General features: G+C 42.8%; 1 protein-coding gene across 4 annotated transcripts in view; it reads right to left on the minus strand.

Moving 5' to 3' along the window:
- ERBB4 (erb-b2 receptor tyrosine kinase 4) overlaps window positions 1-16,773 on the minus strand; it is a 966,448-nt gene that overhangs the window by 567,412 nt on the left and 382,263 nt on the right. The gene's annotated exons all lie outside the window — the stretch shown is intronic.

Raw genomic sequence — 16,773 nt, forward strand, 5'->3', positions numbered from 1 at the left:
TGGTCTATTTTTAAATGACAAACCATTTTAAGCAATGGGCAAGTAAACATATTAATGCAGTTGAAAGAGTGAGGACAGATGTTAGGATATAGATATTCAGGCCTGTCTGCAAAAGCCTGTACTTTAAGAATTTAGGGGTATTCTTATCACTTGGCTAGTTCTAGAGGTATAAAAGAAAGAATCAAAATCACTGTCTGCTGGTGTAAGGGCCTTCTCTTACTGTGACTGTTTGAGGCCCTGTTCTTAGGCTAAGGCCTTTGGCTAAGCAGCAGAGGCAGCCATAAGCCAGGAAGCGAACAGTCACATCCTCACATTCCAAACTAGTCACATTGAAAGAAGGTGCTATTGGGCTGTTAGGAATACAATCCTGTCCTGAATACAATCCTGTCCTGATAATTCCTATCACCTCCAGAGAAAGGGAAGTGCCTAGAAAATGTAAAAGGAAACTTAGTTTGATAGCATCCTGTCTGGCAAGAACTCACTTATCAATAGCTGGGATGTGAAATCCTCACTTCTGTATTGTTTTGTCATTAGAGTTCCAACTTTGCTATTGTTTGTCTGTATAATCTCTGTCTGGTTCTGTGATTGTTTCTGTCTGCTGTATAATTAATTTTGCTGGGTGTAATCTAATTAAGGTGGTGGGATATAATTGGTTAGCTAATCATGTTACAATATGTTAGGATTGGTTAGTTAAATTTCAGTAGAATGATTGGTTAAGGTATAGCTAAGAATATTACTATATAAATTAGGGGCAAACAGGAAGTAAGTTGGGATTCGAAAATAAGGAAAAAGGAACTTGTATTTAAGCTTGCTGGAAGTTCACCCCAATAAACATCGAATTGTTTGCACCTTCGGACTTCGGGTATTGTTGCTCTCTGTTCGTGCGAGAAGGACCAGGGAAGTGGGAGAGTGAAGGAATAAGCTCTCTAACAACAGATTTTGCCAGTTCCTCCAAGTGCTTCCCCCTACACTTCAGCATCCTCTCCATTTTGCCCCGGTTGGGTTTATGCCAGTTCTCTTCCACCCAGAACTCTCTCTTTGCCAAATATTGGAAATAGCTTCACCTGGGTCACGGGAAAAGGAGATGTAGCGCTGAGTGTCATGAACATATTTTTGGCATTGTAACCTGTATCACATCACAATCTCCCCCAGTGTTTTGGTATTTCATTCAAAAAAAAGTTGTCTATGCCCTGGTCTACACTAGGACTTTAGGTCGAATTTAGTGGCGTTAAATCAATGTAAACCTGCACCCGTCCACACGATGAAGCCCTTTATTTTGACTTAAAGGGCTCTTAAAATCGATTTCCTCACTCCACCCCTGACAAGTGGATTAGTGCTTAAATTGGCCTTGCCGGGTCGAATTTGGGGTACTGTGGACCCAATTCGACGGTATTGGCCTCCGGGAGCTATCCCAGAGTGCTCCATTGTGACCGCTCTGGACAGCACTCTCAACTCAGATGCACTGGCCAGGTAGACAGGAAAAGGCCCGCGAACTTTTGAATTTCAATTTCCTGTTTGGCCAGTGTGGCAAGCTGCAGGTGTGTGCAGAGCTCATCAGCAGAAGTGACCATGATGGAGTCCCAGAATCGCAAAAGATCTCCAGCATGGACTGAACGGGAGGTACGGGATCTGATCGCTGTATGGGGAGAGGAATCCGTGCTATCAGAACTCCGTTCCAGTTTTCAAAATGCCAAAAGATTTGTCAAAATCTCCCAGGGCATGAAGGACAGAGGCCATAACAGGGACCCGAAGCAGTGCTGCGTGAAACTTAAGGAGCTGAGGCAAGCCTACCAGAAAACCAGAGAGGCAAACGGCCGCTCCGGGTCAGAGCCCCAAACATGCCGCTTCTATGATGAGCTACATGCCATTTTAGGGGGTTCAGCCACCACTACCCCAGCCGTGTTGTTTGACTCCTTCAATGGAGATGGAGGCAACACGGAAGCAGGTTTTGGAGACGAAGATGATGATGATGAGGAGGAGGTTGTAGATAGCTCACAGCAAGCAAGCAGAGAAACCGGTTTTCCCGACAGCCAGGAACAGTTTCTCACCCTGGACCTGGAGCCAGTACCCCCCGAACCCACCCAAGGCTGCCTCCTGGACCCGGCAGGCGGAGAAGGGACCTCTGGTGAGTGTACCTTTGAAAATACTATACATGGTTTAAAAGCAAGCATGTGAAAGGATTAATTTGCCCTGGCATTCGCAGCTCTCCTGGATGTACTCCCAAAGCGTTTGCAAAAGGTTTCTGGGGAGGGCAGCCTTATTGCGTCCTCCATGGTAGGACACTTTACCACTCCAGGCCAGTAACACGTACTCGGGAATCATTGTACAACAAAGCATTGCAGTGTATGTTTGCTGGCGTTCAAACAACATCCGTTCTTTATCTCTCTGTGTTATCCTCAGGAGAGTGAGATATCATTCATGGTCAGCTGGTTGAAATAGGGTGCTTTTCTTCAGGGGACACTCAGAGGTGCCCGTTCCTGCTGGGCTGTTTGCCTGTGGCTGAACAGAAATGTTCCCCGCTGTTAGGCACGGGGAGGGGGGAGGGTTGAGGGGGTAGCCACGTGGTGGGGGGAGGCAAAATGCGACCTTGTAACGAAAGCACATGTGCTATGTATGTAATGTTAACAGCAAGGTTTACCCTGAAAGAGTGTAGCCACTGTTTTATAAAATGTGTCTTTTTAAATACCGCTGTCCCTTTTTTTTTCTCCACCAGCTGCATGTGTTTCAACGATCACAGGATCTTCCCCTTCCCAGAGGCTAGTGAAGATTAGAAAGAAAAAAAAACACACTCGTGATGAAATGTTCTCTGAGCTCATGCTGCCCTCCCACACTGACAGAGGACAGACAAATGCGTGGAGGCAAATAATGTCAGAGTGCAGGAAAGCACAAAATGACTGGGAGGAGAGGTGGCGGGCTGAAGAGAGTAAGTGGCGGGCTGAAGAGAGGGCTGAAGCTCAAATGTAGTGGCAGCATGATGAGAGGAGGCAGAATTCAATGCTGAGGCTGCTGGAGGATCAAACCGGTATGCTCCAGTTTATGGTTGAGCTGCAGCAAAGGCAGATGGAGCACAGACTGCCACTACAGCCCCTGTGTAACCAACCGCCGCCCTCCTCCCCAAGTTCCATAGCCTCCACACCCAGACGCCCAAGAACGCGGTGGGGGGGCCTCTGGCCAACCAGCCACTCCACCCCAGAGGATTGCCCAAAAAACAGAAGGTTGGCATTCAATAAATTTTAAAGTTGTAAACTCTTAAAGTGCTGTGTGGCATTTTCCTTCCCTCCTCCACCACCCCTCCTGGGCTACCTTGGTAGTCATCCCCCTATTTTTGTGATGAATGAATAAAGAATGCATGAATGTGAAGCAACAATGACTTTATTGCCTCTGCCAGCGGTGATCGAAGGGAAGAGGGGAGGGTGGTTAGCTTACAGGGAAGTAGAGTGAACCAAGGGGCGGGGGGTTTCATCAAGGAGAAACAAACAGAACTTTCACACCGTAGCCTGGCCAGTCATGAAACTGGTTTTCAAAGCTTCTCTGATGCGTACCGCACCCTCCTGTGCTCTTCTAACCGCCCTGGTGTCTGGCTGCGCATAACCAGCAGCCAGGCAATTTGCCTCAACCTCCCACCCCACCATAAACGTCTCCCCCTTACTCTCACAGATATTGTGGAGCGCACAGCAAGCAGTAATAACAGTGGGAATATTGGTTTCACTGAGGTCTAAGCGAGTCAGTAAACTGCGCCAGCGCGCCTTTAAATGTCCAAATGCACATTCTACCACCATTCTGCACTTGCTCAGCCTGTAGTTGAACAGCTCCTGACTGCTGTTCAGGCTGCCTGTGTACGGCTTCATGAGCCATGGCATTAAGGGGTAGGCTGGGTCCCCAAGGATAACTATAGGCATTTCAACATCCCCAACAGTTATTTTCTGGTCTGGGAATAAAGTCCCTTCCTGCAGCTTTTGAAACAGGCCAGAGTTCCTGAAGATGCGAGCGTCATGTACCTTTCCCGGCCATCCCACATTGATGTTGGTGAAACGTCCCTTGTGATCCACCAGTGCTTGCAGCACTATTGAAAAGTACCCCTTGCGGTTTATGTCCTCGTTGGCTTGGTGCTCCGGTGCCAAGATAGGGATATGGGTTCCGTCTATGGCCCCACCACATTTAGGGAATCCCATTGCAGCAAAGCCATCCACTATGACCTGCACATTTCCCAGGGTCACTACCCTTGATATCAGCAGATCTTTGATTGTGTGGGCTACTTGCATCACAGCAGCCCCCACAGTAGATTTGCCCACTCCAAATTGATTCCCAACTGACCGGTAGCTGTCTGGTGTTGCAAGCTTCCACAGGGCTATCGCCACTCACTTCTCAACTGTGAGGGCTGCTCTCATCTTGGTATTCATGCGCTTCAGGGCAGGGGAAAGCAAGTCAGAAAGTTCCATGAAAGTGCCCTTACGCATGCGAAAGTTTCGCAGCCACTGGGAATCGTCCCAGACCTGCAACACTGTGTGGTCCCACCAGTCTGTGCTTGTTTCCCGAGCCCAGAATCAGCGTTCCACCGCATGAACCTGCCCCATTAGCACCACGATGCATGCATTGGCAGGGCCCATGCTTTCAGAGAAATCTGTGTCCGTGTCCTGATCACTCACGTGACCGCGCTGATGTCGCCTCCTCGCTCAGTATCGCTCTGCCAGGTTCTGGTGCTGCATATACTGCTGGATAATGTGTGTGGTGTTTAATGTGCTCCTAATTGCCAAAGTGAGCTGAGCGGCCTCCATGCTTGCCTTGGTATGGCGTCCGCACAGAAAAAAGGTGCGGAACGATTGTCTGCCGTTGCTCTGACGGAGGAAGGCTTGGCTTACAGGGTTGGCTTACAGGGAATTAAAATCAACAAAGGAGGTGGCTTTACATCAATGAGTATTTCAGGCAGGACTTCACGGAGGGTTCCAATAAGAAATGGTGCACCTAAGTAATTGTTCTTATTGGAACAAGCAGGTTGGTCTGGCCTCTGATTGATACATGGCTAGATTTACCTCGCTGCACCTTCTCTGTGAGTGACTGCAGTGTGACCTAGAGGAATGAGTCCCCTAGACAGGGGGGGGGGGAAGCAAATGAGTACAAAACAAATCTGGTCTATTTCTTGTTTTGATCCACTCCATCTATCTTTTACATCTTTGGCTGGCAGCAGATGGTACAGAAGGACTGCAAGCCATCCACATCTCATGGCTGCTCGGCAGAAGATGGTGCAATAGGACTGACTGCAGGACTAAAGAGAATGACCTGGTCAAGTCACTTCTAATGTAGTCCCTGCGCCCATGTCTGCCCGGGCGCTCCTGTCCGACGTGGCCAGGAGCACCTCAGACATGACGATGACAGCTACCAGTCCTACTGTACCGTCTGCTGCCACAAGGCAATGGGTTGATGCTGCTGTGTAGCAATGCAGTACCACGTCTGCCAGCATCCAGGAGACATACGGTGACGGTTACCTGAGCGGGCTCCATGCTTGCCGTGGTATGGTGTCTGCACAGGTAACTCAAGAAAAAAGACGCGAAACAATTGTCTGCTGCTGCTTTCACGGAGGGAGGGAGGGAACGGGGGTCTGATGATATGTATCCAGAACCACCCGCAACAATGTTTTAGGCCCGTCAGGCATTGGGATCTCAACCCAGAATTCCAATGGGCAGCGGAGACTGTGGGAACTGTGGGATAGCCACCCACAGTGCAACACTCCAGAAGTCGACGCTTGCCTCGGTACTGTGGAAGCACTCCACCAAGTTAATGCACTTAATGCACTTAGAGCATTTTCTGTGGGGACACACACACACTCGAATATATATAACCGATTTCTAAAAAAACGACTTCTATAAATTCGACCTAATTTCGTAGTGTAGACATACCCTATGAGAGAAAGAGAGAGGAAGACAGGACAAACAGACAAAAACTGAGCTTGGTAGGACAAGAAGAAGAGAAATCACTCATTACCATCCTTTGGCAGCTAATCAACACCAGTAAATGGAACCACTCTAATGACACTCCTATGCCTGCCAGCTCCTGCAAATATCTCAACAGCACCTTATAGCTGACTGTATTAAGGGCTACTGAAAGATCTAGCAGAATTAGCAAGAATGTCTGACCTCTATCCACTGCCATGACAATTAACTGCTGAGACTAATAGAGTCTCTGTGCTGTGTCCTGGTCTTTGATTGATGTGCACAGAGCTAGAAAATGTCAGATGCCAACGAAGTTGGCTGATCCTCACCCTCTCAGTGATCTTTCCAACAAAATGAAGGCCCAAGCAGTTTTGCTGTATCAGTGAAAAAGGAATCTTTGGTAACCATCTAAGGGCTTATTAGTGATTTAACACCTGTATATGTTTATGTTATTTTTGCATAATTTAAGTTTCATTTCTTTTATCTGTGTCTGTTAAAAGTTTGTAAAACCTATGCATAAGTGAAGTAGATAGCATTTCCTGTGCAACTGAAGGGAAAGTATAAGAAACACCACTGAAAATGAGGAAGAAGACTAAATAAACAACAATGTAAAGAGAACATTTAATAACCATTAGGAATCTCTCATTCTCATTTCTATAAAGAGGTTTTAAAGCTTCCATTGTCAGAGACTGAGGGAATATCCTAGATTTAGCTAATCCTAGAGATAGATTATGAGGGCTGCATGAGGAACTGAGGGAACTCTTAGGAAACTGGAAATAAAAAAACAAAAACAAAACCTAAGGGTTGTGATCTGTCCTGATGTAGTTCCAGAGAATAAAGAGCTGATACTTTTGCAGAACTCAGAGACTGCGAGTGTGTGTTAGGGGGAAGGGGGATTACTACCATCTGCCACCCAGGAGAGTTGATCATACCTACACAAAAACTCAAGTATTATAAAGTAAAAGGATTTGAAAAACTGATCTGGAACCACAAGGAGTCCTTGTGGCACCTTAGAGACTAACAAATTTATTTGGGCATAAACTTTCATGGGCAAGAACCCACTTCATCAGGTGCACGGAATGGAAAATACAGTAGCAGGTATATTTATAAATAGTACATGAAAAGATGGGAGTAAGGCAACTCTCATCTCTTCATGTACTATGTATAAATATACCTGCATCTGATGAAGTGAGTTCTAGCCCATGAAAGCTTATGCCCAAATAAATCTGTTAGTCTCTAAGGTGCCACAAGGACTCCTTGTTGTTTTTGTTGATACAGACTAACACGGCTACCATTCTGAAACCTGATCTGGAACCATGTAACTGAAATGGATTAACCTTCCTTTCAACTAATAGATTTTTAAATGTAAGATACTGCATTCCTTGTGTGGATATTTCATTTTAATTAACAAAAAAATACATGAGTGGGACCACATTTAGATCCAGAAGAGAGGAGAGTAGGTTACAGTACAAAGCAGCCTTGCTTTTGTAGCTTCTTATATCCAGATGCTTCCCAATATACACACACTGACTAGTCATATCTACACTCCCACCCAGCAACCTCAAAATCACATAGCAAAATTGAAAGACAGTCTAGTGCAATTGCCAGGGTACTAGACTACAACTCCGGAGAGTTGGGTTCTCACACCAGTTCTGCCATTAGTTTACTGTGTGACGCTGGACAAATCCCTTCTCCACTCTGTACCTTTGTTTCCTCTCCTACTCTTTGTATTTTCTATTTAATTGTAATTTCCTCAAGGCAGGGACTGTCTCTTACTATGAGTTTGTACAGCACCTAGCACAAATACTACTACTGAAAAAGTTAACTTTATATGTTACCCCACTGGCACAACACTAACAGTCCCACTTTTACCTATTGTTAGATAACCTGTGTTCATGCCTCATTATACAGCATGCAAGTCTTTTCATAAACATACTTCAGACTATATCATTGATATGCAACTGCCAAAAATAATTGCAAAATTAATGGGCTAATAGCTAATGTATATGTAATTTGGTTATAGTCCGTCAACCCCAGTTTGCGGATTAATTGTGTGCAAATTCACTTCTTTAATTGTTTTGCAGAATCTGACAATTTAATTTGAAGAGCCAGCATGTTTTGTGCTAAAGTTGCCCGATGAGGATTGCTTCTAGTGACCTCTTGGAAACTTAGTTCGGGACTGAAAAGCCAGAGGACCCACCAGACACAGGATAATGCTTATCTCCTAGTTGGAGCACCTAACACAAATCTCAGAGTTCGCTGCCCAATTGACCATTAGCTTTCTGGACAACTCAAAAAGACTATGCAAAGCAAAAACATTGTAAAACACGTAAATCTACACTCCTGCATCATTTTGAGATTACTTTTAACCTCAACCTTTTGCAATCGACTTCAACAAAGGGGACTGAAAGAATTAACAGCTCTTCTGGATGAGAATCCTGTCTCACATTAATTCTGTGGACATGGACTCTGCTTACACTGCATCTTTTGAATGAGCTCTGATAAATCACTGGCATGGTTGGTTCTCAACATGACTTGGTTCATCCCACAAATTTGGTTAGTAATCCACAGTCAGTGAAAAGTGTTTTTCTCTTGCCACAGGCCTACCTTGGCACATGACTGGCTTCTTGCGACACACCCAGTACAGAGCTTTTTTTGCCTGTGGAAGGGACCCCCTACCCAAGTTTGCATAACAGGGTTGACTTCTCTTCCTTATATCCAGCTGTGTGGGTGGTATAACATACCAGAATGCACTAGCTTGCATACTGCTGATGTCAGAGTGTGTAGGTCCTCTGGCATTCTGTCCCATGCTTAGAAACTCTGGTCTAGTAACTGAGAGTACAAAAAAACTTGAGTTCTGTTCTACTTGAGTTCTGCCACTGACCTGCAGCATGAACTAGAGAAGTTAACATAAGAACATGTCAAGCCAATGGTCCATCTAGCCCAGTATCCTGTCTTCTAACAGTGGTCAGTGCCAGACGCTTCAGAGCAAGTGAACAGCGGAGGGCAATTATTGAGTGATCCACTCCGTCGTCCAATCCTGGCTTCTGGAACTCAGAGGTTTAGAGACACCTAGACCATGGGGTGCCTCCCTGACCATTGCAGCTTTTAGCCATTGATGGACCTATCCTCTATGAACTTATTTAATTCTTTTTTTAATTCATTTATACTTTTGGCCCCCACAACAACCCCTAGCAATGAGCGCCACAGGTTGACTGTGCTTTGTGTGAAGAAATACTTCCTTTTGTTCGTTTTAACCTTGCTGCCTATTAATTTAATTGGGTAACCCCTGTTCTTGTATTACGTGAAGCGTAAATAATACTTCCCGATTCACTTTCTCCAAACCATTCATCATTTTATTAACCGCTAACATATTCCTCCTTAGTCACCCCCAGTGTCTTCAATCTCTCCTCTCATGGAAGCTATTACATACCCCTAATCATTTTCATTGCCCCTCTTCACACTTTTTCCAATTTTAATACATCTTTTTGGAGATGGGAAGAACAGAACTGCATGCAGTATTCAAGGTGTGGGCTTACCATGGATTTACATAGGGTCATTATTATATTTTCTTATATCTATCCCTTTCCTAACAGTTCCTAACATTCTGTTAGCTTTTTTGACAGCTTTTTTTGTATATGTAGTTAGGATTATGTTTTCCAATGTGCATTACTTTGCATTTATCAACATTGAATTTCATCTGCCATTTTGTTGAGCTATCACCTAATTTTGTGATAGCCTTTTGCAACTCTTCATGGTTTATGTTGGATTTATAACTATCTTGAATAATTTTGTATCGTCTTCAAACTTTGCAACATCACTGTTTAACCCCTTTTCTAGATCATTTATGACTGTATTGAATAGCACAAGTCCCAGTAGAGATCCTTGGAGGACTCCCCTATTTACTTCTTTCCATTTTGCAAACTGACCATTATTCCTACCCTTTGCTTCCTATCTTTTTAACCAATTACTGATTCGTGAGAGGACCTTCCCTCTTATCCCATGACTGCTTACTTTGCTTAAGAACCTTTGGTGTGGGACCCTGTCAAAGGCTCTCAGAAAGTCCAAGTACACTATATAAACTGGCTTACCCATGTCCATAAGTTTGTTGACCCTCTCAAACAATTCTACTAGATTTGTGAGGCATGGTTTCCCTTTACATAAGCTGTGTTGACTCTGCCCCCAAGAAATCATGTTCATCTATATGTCTGATAATTCTATTTTTCACTTTGGTTCCAACCAATTTGCCTGGTAATGAAATTATGCTTACCATCCTGTAATTGCCGGGATCGCCTCTGGAGCCTTTTTTAAAAATAGGCATCACATTAGCTATCCTCCAGTCATCTGGTACAGAGACTACTTTAATCAACAGGTTACATACTACAGTTAGTAGTTCTGCAATTTCATATTTGAGTTACTTCAGAACTCTTGGGTGAATACGATCTAGTCCTGATAACTTACTACTGTCTAATTTATCAATTTGTTCCAAAACCTCCTCTACTGACACCTCAATCTGGGACAGTTCCTCAGATTTGTCACCTAAAAAGAATGGCTAAGGTGTGGGAATCTCCCTCACATCCTCCGTAGTGAAGACCGATGCAAAGAACTCGCTTAGCTTCTCTGCAACAGCCTTGTCTTCCTTGAGTGTTCCTTCAGCACCTTGATCATCCTGTGACCCCACTGGTTGTTTGCCAGGCTTCCTACTTCTGATGTACTTAAAAAAAATTGATGTTAGATTTTCAATTTTTTGTTAGGTGCTCTGCAAATTCCTTTTTGGACTGCCTTATTATATTTTTACACTTGATTTGCCAGAGTTTATGCTCCTTTCGATTTTTCTCAACAGGATTTGACTTCCAATTTTTCAAGTATGCCTTTTGTCTCTCTTGTTTCATCTCTTAGTGACTCTGTTTCCCTTCCCATTCTTAGTCTGCCTTGTCTATTTAGAGTTCAAGCTTTGCCCAGCACAACAGGGCCCTGATGTCAGCTGGGGCTTCTGGGCACTACTATAATATAAATAATAAATATTGGACAGCTACCCAGATTGTTGCAAAACACAATTTTACATAGCTAGGCAGCATGGTAGATGAGGATGCACAAATATGTCGAACAGCTATAAAGTTGCTGTGTCATTTGTATCCAGTTAATGTGAGCATGGATAGAACAGGTGACACAATCACACAGTCAAAAAAGGATAGTGTGACAGGGCATTACAAAAGAGCATTGATAAAGTCACCATACATTATTTTCTAAGGACACTGATTATAGATTCGATTATTTGGACATAAGTTTTCATAACAATTTGGAGGAGGTATTGTTAGCAGTTTAGTGTTTCAGTCATGCCTTTTAAAATAAAATAAGCTGAATTGGTTAAATAAAATCCAGTGACAAGAAGACATTTTGCTGACTGTAAACTGAAACACTTTACACCAGGATTAATCTAACATAACTCTTGTGTACCAGATTTGTTTAATCGAGCAAGTACACTTGCAAATGATTGTTTTGTGGCCTAATAAATGCATGCTTTATGTAGAAAATTGAATATCAAGATGCCTTTAAGAAGTACAAACTGTCTATAATATAAACTGTCAGTCTGTGCTAAATGAAACTAAAACAGTTTCCCATTTTCTCAAGCAAACAGTCATCCACAAAACAAAACTGTGTGGGATTTGATCCTTTCTGAACAGTTATTTATCAAACATAAAGAAGGGCTAATCCACAACTCTGGCCTTGACTACACACAAGAAACGTGCACCAGCATAACTGGATTGATTAAATTACACTGGGGCAAACCCTAGCACATTTGTGCTGCAGCGGTGCAAGCTGAGACTTATTTCAATTTACCAAATAGCATCAGTGGATAGGGCACTGATTGGGGTCAGGAGACTTGGTTCAAATCCCTGGCTTTGCCACCGACCTGCTGAATAACCTGGGACAACCCATGATCTCTCTGTTTCCTGTCCCACCCTTTGTCTTGTCTTGTCCAATTGTAAGCTCTTTGTGACAGGGACTGATTTGCCCTATGTCTAGTGCAAAGGGGGCCCAATCTTGGTTGTAGCATCTAGGTACAAATGATAAATAATAACGTAAAATCAACATAAGCCTCATATCATGCTGGTGTAGCTTGTTTACATTAAGAGCTTGAACTGGTATAACTAAATCAATTTAGTTATATTGGTGCAAGCATAATCATAATCTAACTATGAATACATAATCTAACTATGAATACATAATCAAGCTACATAATCAAGCTACCTCAGTACAAAGTGATCACTCTACAGCTGACCTCTCAGTCCTCGTCCTCAAAGGAAACCTGCACAACACTTTCAAAAGACGAGTCTGGGAGCTTAAATTCATAACTTTGCTTCAGAGTAGCAGCCGTGTTAGTCTGTATTCGTAAAAAGAAAAGGAGTACTTGTGGCACCTTAGAGACTAACCAATTTATTTGAGCAAAAGCTTTCATGAGCTTTTCGAAAGCTTATGCTCAAATACATTTGTTAGTCTCTAAGATGCCACAAGTACTCCTTTTCGTTTTATAACTTTGCTTGACACTAAAAATCATGATCTTAATATAGACACTGGATTTATGGTTTATTACAACAACCTGTAACCCACTAACCCTCCATTTTGCCCTACAGAGGTGTTAACAGGCCACTTCACCTTGAATGATCCCTTAGAATACATACTAACTACTTATGCTAAACGATCCGTTTAATCTTGTAGTTAGCTGTGACACTTGGAATACCTTTCCTAGACCTGAAGAAGAGCATTGTGTAGCTCAAAAGCTTGTCTCTCCCACCACCAGATATTGGTCCAGTAAAAAATATTACCTCACTGACCTCATTTTTCTAAATCAATTTAGCCATATCAGTGAACATTTCTTGTGTGTAGATTAGGCTTCAGGAGAAAGAAAAGTATGGGGTGAAGGATAACTGTTCTGATCTGATGTACAGTCTGAAATTCATGAGCTTCCTAGTAACTAATCTCTGTCAATTTAGGTAAGACCAGATGCTGTCATCCTGTATTCATGCGGAGTATTACCCTTTCTTGGCAAGGAGTCCCATTAAGGTCAGGGCTACTCATGAAGAAAGGTACTACTTAATCATAGAATCACAGAAATGTACGACTGGAAGGGATTTTGATAGGTCATCCAGTCCAGTCCCCTGCACTAAAGTAGGACTAAGTATTATCTAGATCTTCCGTAACAGGTGCTCATCTAACCTGTTCTTAACAACCTCCAATGACAGAGATTCCACAAGGTCCCTAGATAACTTGTTCCAGTGTGTCACTACCCTTGCAGTTAGGAAGTTTTTCCTAATGTCTAAACTTAAATCTCCCTCGCTGAAATATAACCCCATTACTTCTTGTCTTGTCCTCAGTGGTTAAGAAGAACAATTGATCACCCTCCTCTTTATAACAACTTTTTATGTATTTGAAGACTCATGTCCCCCCTCAGTCTTCTCTTCTCCAGACTAAACAAAGCCAGTTTTTTCAATATTTCGTCACAGGTCATGTTTTTAGACCTTTAATCAATTTTTTTGCTCTCCTTTGGACTTTTTCCAATATGTCCACTTTTCCCCAAGTATGGTGCCCAGAGCTGGACACAGTATTCCAGTTGAGGCCTTATCAGTGCTGAGTAGAGCGGAAGAAATACTTCTCATGTATTGCTTACAATACTCCTGCTAATGTTAATTAATGCAATTAAAGAGGGCAGAATCTGGTCCTAAGGTCAGTAACTGTCCTATATGATTACCTGATGCTTGAATTGGCAACCAGTTTCATCCATCTGCAGGCAAGTCATATGAGGTTTATAAGACAGAATGACAGCATTTTACACTCACTTTACACAGGAATAAGTCTCTCATTCAGAAAGGTACTTAAGCAGGTGTGTAAATTTAAGCATCAGTCACTCTCTTTGAAGTCAATTGGATTAAGCACAGGCTCATACCCACTTAAGGGCCTTTTCGAAACAAGGCCTAAATGACTAAATAAAGTAGAAAGCAGTGGAAAAGTAGACCCATTCATCTTTAAATAATTAGACAACCGCAGAGTTAACACCCAAACATGAAAGCAATCCATGTAGGTGTTAAGCGTCTGAATAAATATGAAAGCTGGGCTGTTATTTTTTAATCTTCTTCCACAGTGCAAATAAAATCATCATTTCACCCTCCCGTTCATGTTGGTATTCATCTGCTATTGCAGAATAAGAGGTAAAGCCCACCTTGCCTAGTTCAATAGGTCTTGCCTGTTTACTGGCGTGAAAGTTTTCTGAGTCAGGGTCAGTACTAATGAGGAAGAAGGAAGGCTTACATAGATGCTCATCAGCTAGACACATAAATAAACCAGCTGTCTGTCTATTGGCTACTTGAAGCCCATTTGGGGTAGAAGGAAAGTAAGAACACTGGGGGTGGAGGGGAGCAGGGCAGGCTGTGCGTCACTTACATTACAGATTTCACCATTTAAAAGGCTAAAAGTGACTAATATCCTCGCTCTTGGTTAGATCCCATCTGCCACTTTTGTTAGGTCATTAAAATTGCTTTTAAAATAAGTAATAATGTCTAACTAATGAATGTTGAATTATTAGCATAAATATGCCACCTTTTTATTTATTAATTTCCCCAAGAACACGTTTTCCTCTGTTTAATGACGATAATTTATCATATTAGACTAGAGCTGGCGGTTTGTTTTCATATTTGTGTTTTTCTGCCCACCCGCCCCCCCCCCCCCCCCGAGACATCTGTGAGAGGGCAGTCCCAGGTAAAATAAATAAATAAAAGCCTTCGTAATGATCTCCACAAAGCCAAAGCCAGTAAATTGCCTTGATTTATCACTGATGGCCCTCGTTTCTTCTTCTCATTTGCTTAGTTTATGGCTATTTTCCTGTAATATTTTCCTCTATTTTTCTATTGAAGGCTTGCCCAAAAAAGAACAGCAGAGGAGTTTGTATGAAAAAGGAGAATATTTAGCATCACCGGGGAAACAAATAGGAGAGACCTTCATTTTCATTTCTAGTTTGCTTAATGAATAGGCCACAATTGTTCTTTTAGTTAGGTGGGGCCAGCTTTAACCACAAGCAATCCTCACTGAAGCCATCCTCTGTGGGAAGCCCTGATTCAGTAATTCAAGGCGTATCCTGATCTTCCTCCCCAAACGGTCTGCCAGTGCAGTGAAAGAGGGAGGAATTTAGAGTTGTGAGAAGCTTTCACAACTAAACTTGGAGCCAAGCAAAACTGTTTGCAGTTTCATTGCGTATTGGAAACTTGGGCCACGTTCAGTGAAGATTCGTCTAGAGTAGAGTTTGTGTTCCTGTTTTAACATGGCTCTGAACATTAGTCTAGACAGTCAATAGACACTTGTTCTAAAGTTGGTGGTTTACCCTAGGACTCACCCTCTATGTTTGCAGAATGTCTAGACTATCATTTGCAATTGTGTAGCTAACTGGTCATCAATTAAACTGAATTAAAACTATCCTCAATGCACCTTTTAGTTTGAGTCAAGCTTGCAAACCATTTAGCAAGCTTGCAAACTGGTCTAAGTTTTGAGCAACCATGAGCCCAAGTTGAGGTTTGGAGTGGAACTCATATGAAACTGCAGTGATTTTAACCTGAAAAGAAGGGAAACGTGCCAATCAGACTAAAGTTTGGTTTGTGCTTCAGCTTTGTTAGAACCAACGGTAGGAAGTTAAATCTTTGTGAACTAATATTAAACAAAAGGTTCACATAAGACACTGCAAAACAAAATGAGACAGCTCTAAAGCAAACATTTTGCCTATCCCTAATCTTTTCCAGGCCAACGATGCAAAGAAAAATATTTAGGGTGGGCATCTGCCATCCCATTCCTTCCACTAGACTGAGATTTTGACTGGCCTCTTCCCTTGGTCTCCACATCTCCTACAATTGTTATCTACACACCGACACACACATTTAGAAACACAGAAAGGGGTTTTATGAGAGTTGTACATAATCAAAACAAGCCATATAAGATGGTGCTTTACTCTATTTGAATCATGGTTTGACCTCATCCATATTGACCAGCTATACCATGTTATGGCCCATTTGGGCCACAATCATACTAAAATTTGTTCTCCCTTCCCCTGAAGATCTCTTCCCCTCACACTGCAGCCTTAATCCAGTGGAAAACACGCTCAAAGGAGCAAAATACACTGGATGATCCCATTAGCTGGATGTTTCTTCTAAAACAGTCAACTGTCAAAGAACAAACTACAGTGACGTTTAGCGGCTCTTAATTTGGCTTTCATCCTCCCCATCTCTCTTGATTACTATTGTCAGGTTGTCTGCAGTCTCAGAGTGATAGCACTGCACTAATTCGTATGCAGAAGGGTTTCTTCACAACGGGAAAGGCTACCTGTATAGACAGAGATACACACATATATGCACGTGAAAACTTAAATTCTGCAAAATAAAAACCATTGACGGGGCACGTGACTGACGCTGCCCTGTGACAGGGGCACCACTTGGTCCACCACTGACATCCTCTAGCACCTGGAGACTCCACTTGAGGTTTCACACATTGTAATGCCACAGCGAGGGTGACCAGATGGCAAGTGTGAAAAATCGGGATGGGGGTGTGGAGTAATAGGCACCTATTTAAGACAAAGCCCCGAATATTGGGACCGTCCCTATAAAATTGGGAATTCTGGTCACCCTAGCTACAGCTGTGACTGGACGGGGTGTTACTGAACATGTTAGTAAGGGTTAAGTTTTACACAAGTATTAGGAGTAATAGGAGTTCGCCTGTTGTTTACCATTTTAACTGTTTCTGCCTGGCATTTTAATAGGATTAGCCTGTTAAAACCAGCAGTGTTTATCTGCAAGATCCTCTGACCTTC

Source organism: Natator depressus, chromosome 11 (assembly GCF_965152275.1).
Source record: "Natator depressus isolate rNatDep1 chromosome 11, rNatDep2.hap1, whole genome shotgun sequence".
Lineage (NCBI taxonomy): Eukaryota > Metazoa > Chordata > Testudines > Cheloniidae > Natator > Natator depressus.